At 41.7% G+C, this 20713-nt stretch overlaps 1 long non-coding RNA gene across 1 annotated transcript in view; it reads left to right on the top strand.

Annotated features, from left to right (window-relative positions):
- Nucleotides 1-5598, top strand: part of LOC140631640 (uncharacterized) — a 38367-nt gene extending 32769 nt beyond the window's left edge. Inside the window, exons 2-3 of the long non-coding RNA XR_012029172.1 lie at nucleotides 4839-5069; nucleotides 5510-5598. This is a non-coding gene — a long non-coding RNA (uncharacterized lncRNA). The remainder of the gene's footprint in view (nucleotides 1-4838; nucleotides 5070-5509) is intronic.
- Nucleotides 5599-20713: the final 15115 nt, after the last annotated feature.

The raw sequence follows: 20713 nt of genomic DNA, 5'->3' as shown, positions 1-20713 counted from the left end.
GGGTTGGGAGATTTGCTGCTAGGAGAACTCTCCCTCTCATCCCCTGGAGAGCCACCTGGAAACCAAATCAAGAGATTCTAAAAAAAACAAAAAACAAAAACAAAACAAACAAAAAAAAACAAACAAAAAAACAAGAGATTCTTCAGTTAACCTTTTCCCCTAAACTGACGTGGTCCGGGATCTGCTTGGGAACCTCCCACTGGATGTTAAGGACATAGCAGTTTCCTCTCCATGTTTCCCGGCCTTCTCTGCTGTGAACAGTGGAAGACTCCAGCTGTGACTACCCTTGGATCCTCTGCCTGACACCTGCACTCATCCGTCCCCTGGGAGAAGCTCCTAGCACAGGGTAGGACGTCGCAATTAATTGTAAAATTCTTTGCATTTGAACAAAATGAGAGGAGCATTCCAGACACTCAGACAAATACCTAGACTAAAACATTTTTTCTCCTAATTTCCTCCTATTCACAAACCCACATACCGACCCTGCTTTCTCATGGTCCTAACCTGGATCTAACACCTATCCTGGATTAAATAACCTCTGTGTGTGTTTTTGTTTGTTTTTGTTTTGTTTTGTTTTGTTTTGTTGTTTTTCGTAATCAAGAGAACCACCTTTACTACCCATTATCTGGCATTATATTAATATACAGCTTCTTTTTTTTTTCCTCTTCCCAGTGGAAGCCCAATCTCATGGGCTCTTAGGGGCTCTGTTGGGACTGGCAGGAAAGTCCTGGGATGGGAAATACCTGGTTGCCTCTGCTTCTGAAGGCCCTTCCTCCTAAGACTTGCCTGTAAGGAATCTGGCTCCTACCACCCACTGTCCCAGTACGCTAGAGCGGCCCTCCCCCTAGAGTCACAGTACGGTGGTGACTCACCTCGGGGCCCCCACTTGGTTCCAAGAGTAGGTCTCTGGCCTAAAGTCTGTGCAGGCCAGGGCACGCCTGAGGCCAGAATGTGGGAGTGAACCCCACATGCACCAGCTTCAAATCCAGCCTTCCAGGAGCTCAAGGGCCAGGGGCAGCCACTTGGGCTTCCGGCACTAAAGCCTGGGTCCCCAGTCTGACATTTGCCAGAGTCCCAGGCCAGACAAACACGCCGCTCCATTCCAGTGCATGGCATGTCCAACACGTGCACTTTTCTTCATATACCTCAACCATAACGTTTTGCCACAGTTTGGATGCAGAAGCAGGCGTGACAATGTGACAGTTTTCTCTTCAGCCAGGCATTGAACAGAAAGGCAAAAACTTAAAACAGTGACATTATGCTCATCATCTTTGTTTGTGTTAGAAGAATGTAGTTATTTAAAAAAAAAAAATCCAAATGACAACCACTTATCATTGATTCTCTGCATGTAGGTGACAGCGGTTTGGATTTAAAAATTGAGTACGAGGTAGAAAACTATAAGAGCATAAACAAACAATGACAGATAAAGATGCTTCATTCTTCCAGTTGAATTAAGAGAAGACATTCCCCTCCTCTTTTTTTCTTAGATCATTCCGTCTGTGTCTTCGAAATATGTGCAAACATTTTAAAAGCTAAATAAACCTCTGCCAGCGTTAGAGCCCAGGGATATCTTCTTCAGGAGCCGAGAATCATCTCTTTGTCATATAATCATCAAGGGAGCTAGAGACCCTATGTCTCAGCTCCTGATTTCTGTGGGAGCCTCACTCCAACTTACAATACGGTGTTTTGTTTATATATATTTTTCCATTGCACAAAGCCAATTAGTTAACGCAGATGGTCAACCCCGATTACCCAGAATCTAGGAGGATCTATGGGTGGAAAAATGTGCCACTGAGTCCTCTTAGTGTAGGGTTAGTCATTGTTTGTCTTGAGGACATGTATGGAACGGGTCGCAGCTGTCTGACGACATAAAAGGGTGACATGTCCTTCTGCCTTGGGTTCGCATCCTGGCTTACCGTGTATTCAATAATGAAATTATTTTCTTTCTTTTTTTTTTATTTATTTTTATTGGTGTTCAATTTACTAACATACAGAATAACCCCCAGTGCCCGTCACCCATTCACTCCCACCCCCCGCCCTTCTCCCCTTCCATCACCCCTAGTTCGTTTCCCAGAGTTAGGAGTCTTTATGTTCTGTCTCCCTTTCTGATATTTCCCACACACTTCTTCTCCCTTCCCTTATATTCCCTTTCACTATTATTTATATTCCCCAAATGAATGAGAACATATAATGTTTGTTCTTTCTCTTCTACCACTGGAGACTTTTGGGGGGTTGGGTGGGGAGAGATTTTGTTTTAATCACATTTCTCCAACTTAAGAAAATCTTTATGGGATTTAGCTGCAATCCTTTTCTGTTGTCTATTATGCAGGAGCTTAGTGTTCCTGGATTTCAGAGGAAGTATGTTGTCGTGGGAGGAAGTGAGCAGGTAAGGCTAGACTTCTAATTCCGCTAGGCTGGGCTCATCAGTACTCAAAGGGCTGCTTCAATGCACCGTGAGCATTCCTCTTCTCTTTCTCTCCTCCTTTTTTTTATCTGACAGTTCCATTTCTTTTGTCCTTATGGCCCCTGTCCTGCTCCCATTGAGCTTTATTTTCTGCCTTTGCTCTTCTGTACTGCCTTGGAAAGTTCTACTAGTTGTCAGATTTACCATAACCCAAGACTCCATCACCCACATCCATGGATTGGATGATGCAAATACCCTTACCCTATCGGCTGCTTATCCTAAATTGATCACCCCCAATTTTTGTGAGTACCTCTTAGCTCTTTGGGGGTGTATATGTGGCCTGTCTCCCAGCCACAGGTGTACATGCTGCCCATTCGCTTGGGTCTGCTTTCTTCTTCACAGACATCGGTACCACGCCGGACTTGTGGCATAACCAGTCATCTGTCAGTGAGGTACTTGGTCTAATTATCGTAGTTAGCTCCTCTGTGCTGGGTTGACACCATTGTCATCTGTGCTGTACCTTCAAATCGTTGGTTTTCTTGCAGGGGGGGATTATTATCATTTGCTTCCGAAATTTAATAGTTTCTTCATATTTTACATTTGTCTCTTAATTTCTCTTTTACTGTCTTTTGCCATTTTTTTTTCCTAGTGAAAACTCAGGTCACTGAATTTTTCCTCACATAGGAAATGTGATTTCCATCCCCAAAGGCCAGAAAAATTCCTTTTTTATTATAAACATTCTGTAAACATTGTTGGCTTATTTACCTAATTCCATTCTTTTTTTTTTTTCCTAATTCTATCCTAAAATTCAGTGACATCTCCATTTTAGAAAAAAATTTCCAACCCAGAAATCTCTTTTATTCCCTCTATTTCATACTTTACTCCTTTCAGCATCATTACTTTCTCAAGGTACCTCCACGTCACTGACTCTGACCTCAGGGTCATAAGTTATTGCTTGGTTCTGTGGACCTCTACTGTACTTTATATCACTACTGCTTTTTAATATTATTTAATTTTTTCCTATACCCTTCCAGCTCATGTGTCATATCCTGTTGTGCTTTTATCATAATAAAGATTATTTTGCAATGTCTATGTGGTCTATGATATTTGTTAAAGGCAAAGTAAAATAAGAATTCTTATACACATTCAATACATGACAAATATTGTATTTAACCTAGGAATTAATGAAGGAACCAGGAAGATATTACAATTGGCTCAGAGTCAATTTTTTTTTTCAGAGTCAAATTTAAAACACACACACACACACACACACACACACACACACACACTCACCATTAGTGGCCTTAAAATAAATTTACAGGGGACGGCTGGGTGGCTCAGTGGGGTAAATGTCTGCCTTCGGCTCAGGTCATGATTGCAGGGTGTTGGGATTGAGCCCCACGTGGGGCTCCCTCCTTAGTGGAGAGTCTGCTTCTCTCTCTCCCTCTGACCCTCCCTCCATCCTCATGCTCTCTTTCTCTCTCTCTCTCTCCTTAAGTTAATAAATATCTTTAAAAATAAAGATAAATAAATTTACAAATTAGTACAAAATTTGTGGGCATTCACAGGGCAATAATCCACTGAATACTACTGGCTGTGATATGCATTTCTAAATACAATGAAAAGCAGAGATAATTCAGAAAAGTACAATAGACAGGAAATTGAATAAACTTTTGCTCATTTTTGAGGCTTCTTACAATTTGGGAAAAAAATGAAGAACTATTGGCCTTAACATTTTTAGTTTCTCAAAATAATAGTTCCTCTGAACATTTTTCTTGCTGGTGATTATCCCTTCCCCTTTTCTTGTCTTAACATATATGGTGTATTCTGTGCAGATTGGGATAGGAAAATATTAAATAATGTCATTTTCCTTCCATATTTCACATTAGTTAATTTAAATTTCTATGTTATTTCTGTGTCTTATATTAATTTTATTTTACTAGCTGTTAGAAGGAGACATGGAGGAGGGAAAAACATGCTTCTACTGTTTTTCTTTTTTAAGAATGTGTTTTTAAGTAATGTGTTTTTAAGTAATTCCCAACGTGGGACTTGAACTTAAAACCATGAGGTCAAGAGAGTTAGTTACAGGCTCCATCTACTGAGCCAGTCAGGAGTCAGTGTTTAACCTCACAATAAAAGACAGCAGCCAATACAGGAATTTACATTCTGTTTCTTATTTTTAGAAAGCTCATTTCGCCACTCGCTCTTTAGTTGTTAGCCATTGGAAGACTACTCTATTGACTCTGTAGCCATGGCTCTTTTGTACCAGAAAATTTCTATTTTATTAGAAGCAATAAAAGTTACTCAAAGATACTATGAGCGCTGAGGCACTGAAGCCATGTCCAACAGGATTAATGAAGATAAAATTATAGAAAATGTATAGCTTATATTTTAGAGGACTGTTTTTCCCTGACTAGCTCTTGCTTCTTTTCAGGCCCCACTAACAAGTACACTAGTGTTTCCGCAGAAGCCTGGACTCAAGGTCAACTGATATGGTCCCAGCCTATGAAGAAGCAAGCCCTATATTTTAAGTCCTTAGTCTGAATGATCTTAGACCACAGAACAGCCCTAGCCTACCTACCGCAGACCAAGAACTTGCCAGCCTTAGCCAGCTTCAACCAGCTTGAGCCCAGTCACCAAGTCAACGTTCCATACATGAGTCCAGGTGTGTCTCACAGTTACCTCTGCTACATTATGATGTTAAAGTGTCTGCCTTAGGAGGACCACACGCTTTATTGACATAACATAGGGTGCACAGGGTGTACATGTAGGTGTCTTCTCCAAATACATCTGTATAAACTTGCACCTACCTTTACCTGCGATGACTAAGTTCCCCTTTCTAAATATTCATCTTGTATCCTAAATGAAAAGAACCCACTCACCCCTGCTCAGGGAGTCATGGCTATGGAAATTATTCCCTGTGATCTCCTTATTTACTGGAAAATAAAGATTACTTTGTGCAACCACTCCACTTGCTGTAGCCTCTATAGGTAACTCACTAAGGAGCGGAGTCACATGTCCGCTTACAAGCTGGAAACTGTCTTTCAGGGGTGCATGTAAGAAGTATCCTTTAATTTAAAAATAACAATTCTCTTCTTGTTTAAGTCACAGGTCTTCGGGATTGACAGCTCTAATTACTCCTCATGAGTAGATGAGTCCCCTTGTGTTTTTGGAGAGGAAGGGATCATTCAGATATTGAGGTAAGGCGGTACCTAATTCCTTAGCTACCGAGTAAGTGTTGGGAGGACAGCCTGTGGTTTTTAAGATGTCACAGAAATTAATTCAACGGACCACCCTTCTGTAGTACAAGTCTATATAATTCTTCCCTTTTCCCCTACCCACTCCAAATTACTTTCATGCAGCCCAGGACTAGAAATGCATTTTAAGGTACACACGCTCTACAGATAAAACAGATTTATTCAACTGCACTGCACATTTAATATCTGCCCTACCAAAATATTTATACTCTATCTGAGAAAAAACACTCATAGGAGTTGTTTAAAAAGCTTTGAATCATGAAGTTGTGAAACATTTGGATTATGTGGATTAAAAAAATATATAAATTCAATAAAATAAAATCCCCAAAGCCATTTTCCCTACCCTAAGTAAATGTTTTCCAAGATTCATAAATAGTTTTTAAGCATAACAATGTTCATATAGCTTCTTTTGCTACGGAAGAGTATCTGCTAAAATTTATCAGGAAAGAAGAAAAGAACTCAGGCTGATTTGGGATCATGTAGTAACAAAGGAATGATGGTAAAATATTGCCTGTTTAAAATCAAGTGGGAAAATGAATTTACACAGATGCACACACACATACACGTATGCACACTGACCAAAGGATGTTTGAAAAATTCCTATGAAATCCAATTTGTTATTGCAGAAGATGAAGAGTGAAAGCAGATTTTACATGTCTTCAAACATATATTTTTATACTGTTCTTTTTATATATAAATAGTTAGAATTAATCTATGATTATAAATGTCATTATTCAAAGATTTCTACATTTCCATTTCATTTTACTTTGATTTTAATCATCTGAACAAAAGAAATTGATGACTTTAGTAAAACAACTTTGATACAGGTAAGATATTACTCATATACAAAGGTGGAGAGATAGGCTAATATCATGAACACACACTCACAATCACACTTATGTGGTTTGCCTCCAATTCTGGTGTAGAAGCAGTGACACAAATTGCAAAGGGTTGCCCATAATTGTAGCAAATACTTTGTAGAAACAAGCTCTTCAGAACAGCATATGGCACTTTAATTCAAATTCACTGTAGGGTAAGCAAAATGCTTCACAGTGGATTATAATGGAAAAGAAATAGGTATCTGAAGGTGTTTAGTATAGGAAAATACTTTTGTGTAAGAAGATATAGCTATACTTAAGCACATGAGGTACACTGAATATATTTCCCCTTTGGGAGGAAAAATCCTAGGAGAATCTTAGTTTTATCATTACACATTTAGATGCACTTCTTTCCTTTAAATTCTATTTTCTTACCTTTATTCTTTCCCTCTTTTTATTTTATTATTATTTTTTGTTTGTTTGTTTTCACCGGGCATACATCTAGGTGCTAGGGACATAGCACTCACCCTTAGGAAGTGTCTATTCCATCAGCCGATAACCATGATTTGTGTGAATCCAATAATTGAAGACATAAAATCACAGTAACATCAGGTGGGTTTGTATTAATTAATATATATTTTTTCTGGAATAAAAAGTGCAAGTGAAGTAATATTATTTAAGGTCTCTATGCTTTTATTTTTTACATGAAAAATGAGGCTGGCTGCTGCCCTACCAACTTGGCAGAGTTGCTATGAGCTCCGCTTCAGAAAAACACCATTAAATGTATATTTACTTTGGGTGATTATAATACACGGGTGATGAGTTATAATAATAACTAGCCATAAAGCGTTGCATACCTCTCCCAATAGAGCCCCATTTCAGAAATATATGTGAACCTTTTTCGTTTTTTCATCTAATGGATTAAAAACAAAACAACACCTCAATTCTCTACAACTTTCTTTTTCTTTTTCTTTTCATGATACTCGTCTTAACGTGCATACTTGGTCAGGCAGCTAAACTTCAAAAGCCAGTGAGAAAAGATAGCTGCGGTTAGGATTCAGCTAATCACGTAGGTAGTATTGAAATGTCAATCAATGCCAAATGTGATGACTTCTTCACTTATCTTGTTTCTTTAAGATATTTACACAGAAGATACATATTTCTCTATTAATTATTTTGAGCACATAATACTGGTTTTCAGGTCAGTTGTCATTGTTACCTCTCCTTTTGCCTGAGCTTCAGGAAGCATCAAGAGATGCTCTATATGGGTTTAGTTGCTGTTGACCATGACATTTGCAAAAATAATGTGTCGAAGGTCTATGCAGCTGTTAACTGTGGTTTTCTTACTGGCTGAGAAAAAAACTAAAGAATACTGGCAAATGCAATTGAATTCAATCATCCAATTTCTGCAAAATGATCTTATCTCTATCACTGGACTTTTTCCTTGGTAGTTGAAGGCGTGTAGATATTTCCTTACAAAGTGGAAACTACAGTATATGCTAAAGCAACCTCCCTACCCTAATCTTGACCATGTGGAAAACATGACAGTTAAGTGAGTAATCTTTTTAAATCTAGTTTGCACATTTTGTAGATGTGATTTCACCAAATCAAAAAAGTACCTTCCTTTTTCTATTTTGTCCCTGGACAATAGTATATCTCCTACAAAGTTGTCTTCTAGTAGCCATATGCAACACTAGGTAAGTAGATAGAAAGATAGAAAGGTATATATATATTCATATATATGAATATATATATATATGAAAAGTAAATGTAATACCAATGTCTTGATATTATTTCTTATATTTTAAAAATGTTTGCATTGAACATATTTCTAGAAAATGCCAACTTGTAGTCTTATAATGTGCCGTTTGTTTTCCATTATGGATTCAGGAAATGTTGGGTAAACTATGTACAAATGCTTTTGGAGCTCTATAATTCAGTCTGTTTTGAACATTACTTGATAAGAAAAAAAAAAACATTTGGAGACCACTTGGTTAATGAAGTTCATGGACATTTATTTAATGTGAAATATTTAAAAAGATAATTACTTTTTATGAAAAAATACTGAAGTATTCACAGATAAAATGTCACAAATATAGGAATTAGATGATTTATGGCTATAATATACTTCTCTGATGTAGAAGTAATGATTTTATTATACAAAAATTAAAAACAAAAAAATTTCTGAAGCAGTAAAATACTGTACAAGATCATAAATATGTATTATTAATATTTTGGTGTATTTCTAAAATGAAAGTCACACAGTATATCCAGGTTTTAACAGACTTTCTCCTGGGACATATTACAGATAATTACATATACTCCCAGATTATGAATTTTAATTATTGTGTAGCATCTCATCCTTTACACATATCATAATTTACTTAAATTATTTATCTTGATGCTATACATCTGTTTCTGATATTTTCCTCCTAAAATACATAATGAGGTGAGAATCACAATTATAAAATGGTTTATATGCTTCTTAGGGTAAATCCTTTAGATACATTTTTGCAAGTACAGGTATTGGAACAAAGGGTTATTTGACAATTATTTTCAAATTACTCTTCAGAGAAGGGAGCAGCATATTAGGAAATCAGAAACAATAGAATTGTTTGCAAAAACTTAATTATAAAAAAGTCAGACAAATTTTGATTTAGTGCATTCTCTACACACTAGGTATTACTTGTTAATTTAAAGTAATATATTTAATTGTATTTATTAAATTATATATTAATCAGAGTTTCTCAGAAAGTGGAATCTGAGGCAAACATCTCTGGCGCTGTCATCTCATTAATCAGAATCCAGAGAAGAGGACAAGAGGAGGATGGCCCAACAGGAGATCACTTTAACAAAGTGGATGCCCCTCTAAGTGAGCAATTGTCCCAACCATAGGCATGTGCCATGGTAGCTTAGTAAAGTACACCTGAGGAACACTGATCATGGGAAAGAAAGGGAGAAGGATGTATCCACCGGCTCTGCTCTTCCATTGGTAAAACATTCTCTTGTCATTAACTCCTCCAACCTGCCACGTGACATATGAGTGGATACCTAGGGCTTCCTGTAATAGCATCAAGAGTGGGATTTAGGAAATTCGATGAGAGTCATGCTGAACTGGACAGAAGTCAGGTGTAGTCAGGTCGAACCTGTGTCCAGAAAGAACTAGCTAGGGCAAAACTAGCTACCTGGGGCAGCTGCCACAAGACTGGTAAGGCAAAGTATATATGAAATGCTGTATTTGAGGTTTCTGATGCAGTTTAGCCCTTGTACCCTTAGGACCCACGTTTTCTTTATTATAGTGGGCTCCCATGGTATGATATCTGGATACCATTTTAATGAGGATATGAGGTCTGCAATTGTTTTACAAGAGTAAAAGTAACAGTTTAATTAACCACAGCATCTTTTCTGTTTTTCAAATATTTTATTTATTTATTTTATTTATTAACTTATTTGAGAGAGAGAGAGCGCACGTGAGTGCTTGCACACATGAGAGGGGGAAGGGGCAGAGAGAGAGAAGAAGCAGACTCCTTGTGGAGCAGAGGGCCCAACAGGGGGCTGGATCCCAGGACTTGGAGATCATGACCTGATCTCCAAGGCAGACGCTTAACTTACTGAGCCACCCAGGCACCCGACCACAGCATCTTTTCAAGGGTGGTAACCATATGCAATAGATCCCTGGAAGACTTTTGGAAGCCTCATTCCTCATCATTGCAGCTGGTTACAGGTGTTAATTAAGATCTGTCATCTCCATTTTTCTCCACCACAGGTTCTAAATTACCCTAAATCTTGGTCGGTGAATTGTACGGCCTGGGTTATTTGCTATTAGGGATATTTAGACCTTAATCCCTGGAAGAACACAATCCTCCATTATCCTTACTTAAATGTGCATATTTTGAATCTTCTTGAATGTTTAAGGGACACGTGGAATTTAAGAGTCTAAGGCTTCTCATCCATATGCCTATTCCAGCTTTGAGTCATGTTTCTTTTCCAGTGTAGCCTGGCTTTGACATAAGAGATCTGTCAACATTTCTTTGCATATCAACTATACTTATATTCTGAAGCTGGCCCTGATTTTCAGCACAAACTTCTCAATAGCTATAGAAGGTGAATCTGCTTAAAAGTCACCTTAAAGATCTTATGACTTTCATAAAAAAAGAATGAAATCTTGCTACTTACAATGACGCAGATGGAGATAGCATTATGCTAACAGAAACAAGTCAGTCAGAGAAAGACAAATACCATATGATTTCTCTCATATGGGGAATTTAAGAAACAAAACAAATGATCCTCGGGGGAGAAAAGAAAGAGGCAAAGCAAGACACAAACTCAACTATAGAGACCATCTGGTGATGGTTACCAGAGGGGAGGTGGGGGTGCGTGGGTTAGTTGATGGGGGTTAAAGAGTGCACTTGTGATATGCACCAGGTGTTGTATGGAAGTGCTTAATCTCTAAATTGTTCACAGAAACTAATATTACTCTGTATGTTAACTAACTGGAATTTAAATAAAAGCTTTAAAAAATCTTATGGGTTTCTCATTTAGTTGAATTTTGTTGCTTCCAGAGTAACATTTTTCATTTCTAAGACTTTCAATAAGCAAATGGAAGCCATCCTTATATTTATTTCTCCCGTGCCGGTCAAGTGCACAGTGATTGGACACCACAATTGTTCATTTCCCTCCTTAGACCATCCAACTTATGCACAGGTAAAAGCCACACAAGTCATGATGCCCTTGAATACCAGCGTTTATCGCCACACACCTCCTCCATGAACATCCCGATTGCTCTTCTGCTTGTTCATAATTCAGGTACAAACTCTTATCCTGAGGATCTGCTTTCTAGAACCATCGCTGATGTTGTCTTTGCATAGGTTACCTACTAAGCAGAACATGAAACAAATGACATATGTGCCATTACTTTGCTTGAATGTATAATTTCAAGGTGTAAAGGTCAAAGATACAATTTTGAGCTGTTCACGGTGTTACATGATCCCAGTGAAACTGCATAAAATGCATGTCAGGACTCTCATTTGGAGAAGAGAAAGGAGCAGAACTTTTCCTCTGGTTCTCACTTCCTAGTCCGCCAACTTTCATCTCGCGTTGGCATTAAAAGCTCACAATCTCAGAGTGTGCATGTGAGGATGCTAAGCAAGTTCTCACCATGATGCCAAAAGAAACCCTGTAACAAGAAGCATGTGACACTGAATCACAGTGCGGCATGCCGAGTGGTGACTGGGGCTCTCGGTGGGGGCCATGTGGAGATGCTTGCTGCGTGATGTCTGCAACAAGAGAGGAGTTTGGAAGAGAGGACCAGAAATAATGCAAGAGGGGTCTCCTACAGGTGGTCTGCGAGTTGAGCGTTCTATACTGCAGAACCAAGAATTGAGTCTGGGCTGTCTTGTGCTGATGATGATCCATTGATGTGCATCACTTAATCAAATTCGTAAATCCCATCCCGAGGCAATCTCTATTTGGTAGTGAGACTAGGAAGTGAGAACCAGAGGAAAAGTTCTTCTCCTTTCTCTTCTCCAAATAAGAGTCCTGACATGCATTTTATGCAGTTTCACTGGGATCATGTAACACCGTGAACAGCTCAAAATTGTATCTTTGACCCTTACACCTTGAAATTATGCATTCAAGCAAAGTAATGGCACATGTGTCATTTGTTTCATGTTCTGCTTAGTAGGTAACCTATGCAAAGACAGCATCAGCGATGGTTCTAGAAAGCAGATCCTCAGGATAAGAGTTTGTACCTGAATTATGAACAAGCAGAAGAGCAATCGGGATGTTCATGGAGGAGGTGTGTGGCGATAAATGCTGGCATTCAATGGCATCATGACTTGTGTGGCTTTTACCTGTGCATAAGTAGGATGGTCTATGGAGGGAAGTGAACAATTGTGATGGCGTGGTCCAGTTACATCAATGCATCATTAAAGATCTCTCTGAGGGGTATATTCCAAGAACTTATGGAGGAAAGTGAAGAATGATGGCTGCATTGAAGAATTCATTAAAAAAGTATGGCTTCCACCAACATGAGAATAAGATCTCTGGAAGAAAGATGGAAGGTGAGAGAAGAAAAGAAGGGCCCTTGGCAGGACACCTTGGATTATGCCAGTATGTTTTTAAGAGCAGGGTATATTCACAAGCAATATTATATTAAAAAAATAGAATAGTCCAGCCAAACTACTAATTTGAATTTTGATTTTGTGAGTGAATAATATCAGACAAGAGTTAAACCTCTCGGCATGCAGAGGACTGAAGTTCAGAATCCGATCTTACAAAGTGCGGGCGGGGGGGGGGAGGTTAGGACATACTTAAATTTAATCAGTGTAAAGTTATGGGCAAAAGAGAAATGCCTAGAGAAGGAGCAAATTTTTAGCAGCTGCACCATCCATGATGCATTTGCTCATAAAATAAAACAATCTATCCTGCTTTTCAGGCAAAACATTATATGATTAACTGTTAGAAGTAATCCGTTCTCTTGAAAATCCTGTTAACCATGATTTATATCTTACCATTAAAATTTCAAAAATTGTTTATTATTGAGAAGTTCTCACCAGCCCTAATTTGGTCTTTCAGCACGTAACTATTCTATGTAGGTCAAGCAAAGAAGAGAATGTTTCTCCCTCTATCACAACTGTGAGAAAAATCTGCCTCAGCCTTGTCTATAATGAGGGTAGAGTGGGGACATTTATCATTGACTTCACTTCAGACACAGAATCAGTTGGAATTGGCGTATCATTCAATGTAAGATTTTCCTAAATACATGTAAATTCCTGCGGAGGTATCAGAATAATATTTTCATTCTTTTCTTCTCATTAAATACATGTTGTTGTAAAACCTGTCTACGGATAGGCCTTCATGGCCCGTTGCCATATGTTGTACAGGCAGGTGACTTACCCCATCAACCCCCCAGCTAATAACCTACATAGATTTCAGCTCGAATCTAAAATGTAGGCGGCCACCATACACACGTCTTTGTGACATATTAACACAAAGAGTAAGGGCACATTAGCAATAGCAGAAGAGATATTTCATAGAAAACACTGGCAAGTGTTGGCAGAGTCCCATGGGAAACAGCGAGGGGATGAAATGGTGCAGGTGAGAAGCATAGGTAACAGGAGTTGAAAAAGCAAGCATGGCCGGCAGGACACAAACACCTGGATTTTCTTCCCTGAGTGCTATTATCACATATTAAAATAATTTTTTTCAGGGCCCCTGAGCAACTCACTCAGTTAAGCATCTGCCTTCAGCTCAGGTCATGATCTCTGGGTCCTGAGATCGAGCCCCGCATCAGGTTCCCTGCTCAGTAGGGAGTCTGCCTCTCTCTTTCCCTCTGCCCCTCCCCACTGCCCATTCTCAATCTCTTTCTCTGTCTCTCAAATAAATAAAATATTTTCTTTAGAAAAGTAAATATTTTTTTCAAACAAATGCATTTCATTTGACAATTATTATGTGATTTCAATAATTTCAAGTTCTAGTTCTTCTCTTTCCTTCAAAGTTATTAACTGTTAGATCTCATCACCCACTACTATACGACTCACCCAGTGTACACTTGAAGCCTCTCGACTGCCCTTCTTCAGTCTGATTTTCTCTTTCAGGAGTGGTAGCACCTTTTTTGCCCTTTTGGGCACAGTTGTATACGTCAGCATCCTCCGAGGCCTTTAACCACAGACGACTGAGAACTTGCTTACATCCCCCAGGGCTAGCATGAGCGCCTTCCCCGACAATCCACACACCCCCAGTGCGACTCCTTCATTTGAGTGACCCTGCCACACAGTCCAGGCACATTCAGGGGAAGAGAAGCAACTGTCAAGGATTGCCATCCACCCCATGATGTGATCTTCAAGGAGAAAAGGTTCCATCTCCCACGTGATGCAAATTTGAGAAGATTCCAGCTCGAAGCATTAAAGCTTGAGATGCCTGAAATTAGGACACGGTCTTTCCTTTGTAGAGGCCTAGCGGAGGCAGTTGTGAAACAGAGAAGATAATGGACAGCAGTGCAGGTGCTGGAGGCCCTGTGATCGTTGACATGCAGGGCTCTCGGCGTGAGGAGTCACCTGCAGGGGGCTTTAGGAAGAAAGTATATAGCAACCAGAGAACAGGACACAAGAACAGCATAAGCAGCTTAGGGACTCGCAGAGAAACTCTTCTCACACAAGGCCGACAGGGACATGACAGCTTCTTGTTTTTTTGTTTGTTTGTTTGTTTTGTTTTGTTTTGTTTTGTTTTGTTTGACAGCTTCCTGTTTTTAATGGTGATGTGATTCCTTGCTCATTGCACACTATTGCTTCATAAGGGATTCCGAATTAAATATATTTCTTAATCTTTATATTATATATATGAGCATAATAAGCATATATTAGCCTGATAAGCTATACCAGATATTTGAAAAAGGGTCTCTAAATTAAATTTAGCTTTCTCCCATTACTTACAGAGGAATTACATTGATGAAAAATTTTCATGAATCGCCATGATGATACGTTGTTATTGTTGTAAGATTTTGAATTTATACCAGCTAATATTTAATTTAGTCAGTATAATCTAGTCCTAAATAATTGGCTTAAATATATCTACTGTTCACATTCAAAAATCTCAAATACCTGGAAAGTGGTGTGCTGCAGGGAAAGAGTTATTAGTAAAACAGTGAATTTATCAAATCGTGACAACTATCACCCCATTTTCCTTAATTGAAAGAATGATCCATATCTTAATTTTAAGCAATCTTTCATCTGTATATGAGAAAAGCCTCTAACTGAATACATCCCTACACTCTCCTTGAGATATATTTTGTTTCAAACTGTGTGTATCAATTTTTATGTTAATCATTATATCATAACCTGCACTCCTTCTTAAATGTATTAAATTAGCATTCCAAAGTGCAACACATACGTTGTCAAATAAAAATATATGTGTTATGGGATCCCTGGGTGGCGCAGCAGTTTGGCGCCTGCCTTTGGCCCAGGGTGCGATCGATCCTGGAGACGTGGGATTGAATCCCACATCGGGCTCCCGGTGCATGGAGCCTGCTTCTCCCTCTGCCTGTGTCTCTGCCTCTCTCTCTCTCTCTCTCTCTCTCTGACTATAAATAAATAAAAATTTAAATATATATATATATATATATATATATATATATATGTGTGTGTGTGTGTGTGTTAGACGAGGTCATTGAGAGGACATGACCACTAGTTGACTTACTAGCTGGACCTGGGCAATCAGAGGCTTCTCCCCTGCTCCCCATCCTTAGAATGTGGGGTCCGCTTGCCTTCCCTGCTCCCAGTAGCATCCCCAAGGATATAGCCTTGAGTTAGTCAAGTAGTATTGAGACTACCTGGATGATATTTGCAACTGAATCCAGTTAAGAACTATATACAACCATTTCTAAGATTCTAATGGGTGAGTAGTGATCTACACATCTGGCAGCTGCCCAAGACAAGCCTCATATGTAAGCTCCCGTGCTTATACCACCTGCTCCCTACCAATCTGGAGTGGTCTTCCTCTTTCTCTAGTTTCTCCCTGACCTTCTCCAGGGTCAGTTTCAGACCACACCTGGGAATTTTCTCAGGAGCTTGCAAATCAACATTTGGCAAGCTGGAGAACAATGAAATGGGCCTTGGGAATGAGGTATCTGCGGGGGAAATCCCGAGCTGGCCACTGGCCTCTATGTGGGGCGGGGGGTGGGTGGCCCTATGTTAGATGTGTGGACCACAATGTGAGTATGGGGATGCCCTGAAAACACCACCCAGTTTGATTCTGCTTGTTCCTTGGAGGAACTACACATAGCGCACTGCAGCAAAGAAGAGAACTGCATGGCTACCACCGCGGGCTGGCCTCCACCCTGGGCAGAGCAACTGCCACCTCTGCCCAACGAGAGGCCAAGCTTGAGTTAGCAAATTGGAAGAGAAGCTGGAGTTAGAGAAGCACATGCAGGTGTCTGCTACTCTGTTAGCTTCAGGGCTGGCAGACAAGCTGGGCGGGCAGGATGACAAGTCGGAGACTTGGGTGTGCAGTTGTGCAAGACTAGGAGGGCACATATGCCAGGTAGTAAGGTCACAGCACTTGTGACTAAGACTGATTGGGGCACTAAGAAGGGGAATCTCTGGAAAACTGATGAGAGTGAAGAGGAGGATGCCACGGTAATTAATAGTGAAATGGATGGAGCACCCCATGCCCTTCTACCCCAAATCTGCATAGAAAGCAAAAACACAGCAATAGTAACCCCAGCCAGTGGGACAGCCCCCAGTTTAGGAAACATTCATGTTGAGAGAATATATTCCCACTGATTATTGATCCAGCTGCTGAGTTCCAGGAACTGCTCAGTATCCAGGCTGAGTTAGGGCAGCTGCGGGATACTGGAGGTGATGATATTTCTCTGACCAGGTAAAAGGCAGAGAAAGTGAGAACCATCTCCACACACTGTGCCCTCCGGCACCACCTGCATGGTGCTTGAAGGACTTGAGACACTTATTCCCTTATGGATTGGATTATTCTAGCCTGCTATGAGGCCTGGCCCAAGGAGTGGGATCTCCCTGAACACTGGGGACCCTGGAAATACATAGAGGAGCTACAACACATTTTTAGGGAGCTGAGAAAGAAGCAGGATATTGACACCTCTGTTACGGAAGGCCCCGATTGGGCCACATTTACAGCAAGAATGAGAGCCAAGATTCTCCTATCAACCCCCAACAGGTGGTGTGGGATGCTGGTATCCATGCTGGGCCCCACTGGGGGACACATATTTGTAATATTGGGTGATCCACTGCTGATCCAGGTTATCCAAATCACCTGTAAATGTCCTGGTAAAAATAACCCAGTATAAAATGGGGTTTGACCTCATTGCGTCAGTGACCCTACATGAAGAGATGCCCAACAAACCAACACTGTGTCGGTTGCCCCGTGGAAAGCCTCAACACCTGGAACACAGTTCAGACCTTCCCCACCTACCTCTTTTTTTTTTTAATTTTTTTTATTTATTTATGATAGGCACACAGAGAGAGGCAGAGACACAGGCAGAGGGAGAAGCAGGCTCCATGCACCAGGAGCCCGATGTGGGACTCGATCCCGGGTCTCCAGGATCGCACCCTGGGCCAAAGGCAGGCGCTAAACCGCTGCGCCACCCAGGGATCCCCCCACCTACCTCTATCATCCCGGGTGCCCCACCTGCTCCAGAAGAAGCCTCAGGGATAGAATCCCATTCAGGATGAGTGCTTCCCACACCCTGGCTATAGGATGCAGGTCGGGATTGTCTCCAGGTGAGGGCCATTGAGGGTGATCAGAGGCCTCATGTCGAGGCGACTATTCACTGATATTCCAGAAGTGAACAAAGGTACTAGCTCTGTGCGGCCTGGAGCTGAATGTAGTCTAATACATGGTAACCCTCAGATGTTTCCTGGCCACCTCGGTGTCCTTGATGCTTACAGAGAACATAGTTATGGTAAAGGAAGGGTTTTTTGTTGTTGTTGTTGTTTTGTTTTGTTTTTTTCTTTCTCCCTACAGTACCAGAGAACATATTGAACGTGCCAAACTCTGCAAGGTCAAACTCTGCAAACCTCTACCAGTTGGTTCTGCTTCTGGGTAATTGTAGTTAAACCAGTACTGAGGGGAAGCGTCAACTGGAAACCAGTAACCCTATGTAGAGTGGTTCCTGCCAAATAATGTAAACTTCCCCGGGGACATAGGAGACGGGGAAACCATCCGAGACCCGCACCAGCCTCGTCCGGATGACGAAAGAGCCAGATGGCTCATGGTGGACGACAGTGGGCTCCAGGAACTGGTAAGGTAGTGCCGCCGCCCCCATCGATGTGGCTGTGCCTGACATCGCCACTGTCGGAGGTACCTTGACCGTGGTCCTAGTCCTAACACGGCACCTTGACCGTCCTGTGCCTAACAAACACCTTCCTCATTATGCACTGAGTCACAAGACCAGTTTGTCTCCACATGGCAAGGACAACCTTTCACATGTTCCCCCAGGGCCACTGGCATCGCTCCACCCTGTCAGGGCAAGGCGGCCTGACACCTATCCCTGTTCTCTGTCTCCACATCAGTAAAATTGGCCCATTACACGGATGGTACCTTGTTTACCATGTGACAATTGGCCTCTGCTGCAGGACACCTTGCAGGCTTTGCTGGAACATCTGTGAGGGAGAGGATGGAGAGTGAACCCACAGAAAATTCAAGCCCAGATGCCTCCGTGACGTTTTGGGGAGTTATCTGGTTGGGCAAGACCCTTGTTGTCTCTGAAGCTGTGATTGATCAAGTGCAAGCCCGGCCAACTCCTAAGAGGTGAAAAAGGTGCAGGCCTCCGTACGGGTTTTTGGGGTTGGGGAACTTTCATGCCCGGCTAGCAGAGGGCCTCCAGCTCTGTGCCACTTTTTAAAGAAAGGGCACACAGAGGATGGGGGATGAGGACAGCAAACCATCGTGAAGAAGGCAAACGTATTAATGACGTTAATTTAAGCTCTGGACACATCCTAAGCAGGGACGCCATTTGAATGAGATGTTTCTGTGACTTCAGAAAGTAAGGGGTAGGCATAGTGGCAGAAACAGCAAAAGGGGACCGTGCTCCCAGTCTCAGTGCTGGAAGGGGGCAGAAACCCTACACCCCCAGAGAGCAACAGTTTCCAGCAGCGTGCATGGTGCTACGGACCCTGAGGTAGATATTGCAGATTGGATGCATCGAGAGAGTGGCCGTCACGGTGCCCACGTGGGCCAGCATATGGCCAACAATGCTGGGTTGCCCTGGAGGTACAGCGACTTGGCTAATGCGGTGACAGCTTGCCCAGGCTGCTCTAAACAACACCCAGGGCACCTGCCAAAGGAATCTGGGGCCATCCATTGGAGTTCCCAGCTGGTAAGGGATTGGCAAATTAATTATATTGGCTCCCTTCCTCCAAGTGAGGTTTCTAAATATGCCTTGGTTGGTGTGGACACTACATGTGACCTGACCCAAGATTTCCTCTGCCACGGTGTTAACGAGTCCTCTACCATTAGAGGATTAGAGAGACTGAGCACCGTGCATGGATACCCTCATCACATACACAGTGATCAGGAATCGATTTTTAGTTTTTTATTTTTTTTAAAGATTTTATTTACTTATTCATGAGAGATACAGAGAGAGAGAGAGAGAGAGGCAGAGACACAGGCAGAGGGAGAAGCAGGCTCCCTGCAGGGAGCCCGATGTGGGACTCAATCCTAGGATCCCGGGGTCACAACCTGAGCCAAAGGCAGATGCTCAACCACTGAGCTACCCAGGTGACCCAGGAATCAACTTTTAAAGGTCATGATGTACAAGACTGGGCAAAAGAGCGCACCACTGAGTGTAGGTTCCATGTTCCCTATAACCCACACGCAGCGGGGTTGGTAGAAAGGAACAAATGGCATATAAAGTAGTAAATTAAATTGTTAACAGGTAAAACCAAAAGTACTTTCCCAGGCTTGACTACATTTGAATGATAGACCAACAGGGCCCACGTGTCCCATAGGCCGGACTGGGAACCCTTGCCGAGGCCTAGGACACCTTACAGGTGTGGAGGACACAGAGGACAGCCACGGCCTCACTTCTCATTGTGATCCCCCTGCTGTGCTGCTGAGAACACCGAATGTCATCACTTCTGGAAAAGGAATTATTGACTGGCATTTGCCACGGGATGTCCCCTCAGGATGGGTGAGTTACTTCCAACCCCTGGGGAAGGGGGAGCCACTCAGTCTCCACTGGCATCACATTGTCCTGCTGCAAGCCAGACCTATGGCAGCACTGCACTTGGTGGGATGAAACATGCACCATCGAAAGAGAGGAGAAGGGTCCAGGAGGGGGGTCCTGGCCTGGAATGTCTTGCCCACAGCCCACCTCTTCATGGCTGCCCATGCTGCCTCCCTTGGCCAACAATGCCGGGAGGCACAGATGGGTCAAATTCCTAAAGCTGCAGCCACATTATCATTTAAAGATCAGGCCACAAGCGTCATTCTTGGAGAAGGGGAAGACCTCTAGTAAATACATCTTTTTGGCCTTAGATTTCTGCTGCTCCTGTGATGTTTTATCACCTGATGGAACTATCCTTCTACAGCTGACCCACTCATACCTAACAAAATAATCCATCAAAATTTTGGGTTTGGGGTCAACTGCTACCTCTCCCTAGCTCCTCAGGATTGCCTTGGTGGGTATCGCCTCTCTAGGGAAGGGGCCAGAAGGCCCTTAAGTAGTACGTCAAAGAAGAATAAGGGAGGCCCAGGACTCTTAC

Source organism: Canis lupus, chromosome 4 (genome assembly GCF_048164855.1).
Source record: "Canis lupus baileyi chromosome 4, mCanLup2.hap1, whole genome shotgun sequence".
In the NCBI taxonomy this organism is placed as follows: domain Eukaryota; kingdom Metazoa; phylum Chordata; class Mammalia; order Carnivora; family Canidae; genus Canis; species Canis lupus.
Note: the sequence above shows the minus strand (reverse complement) of the source record. Positions and strands in the feature narration are given on the sequence as shown.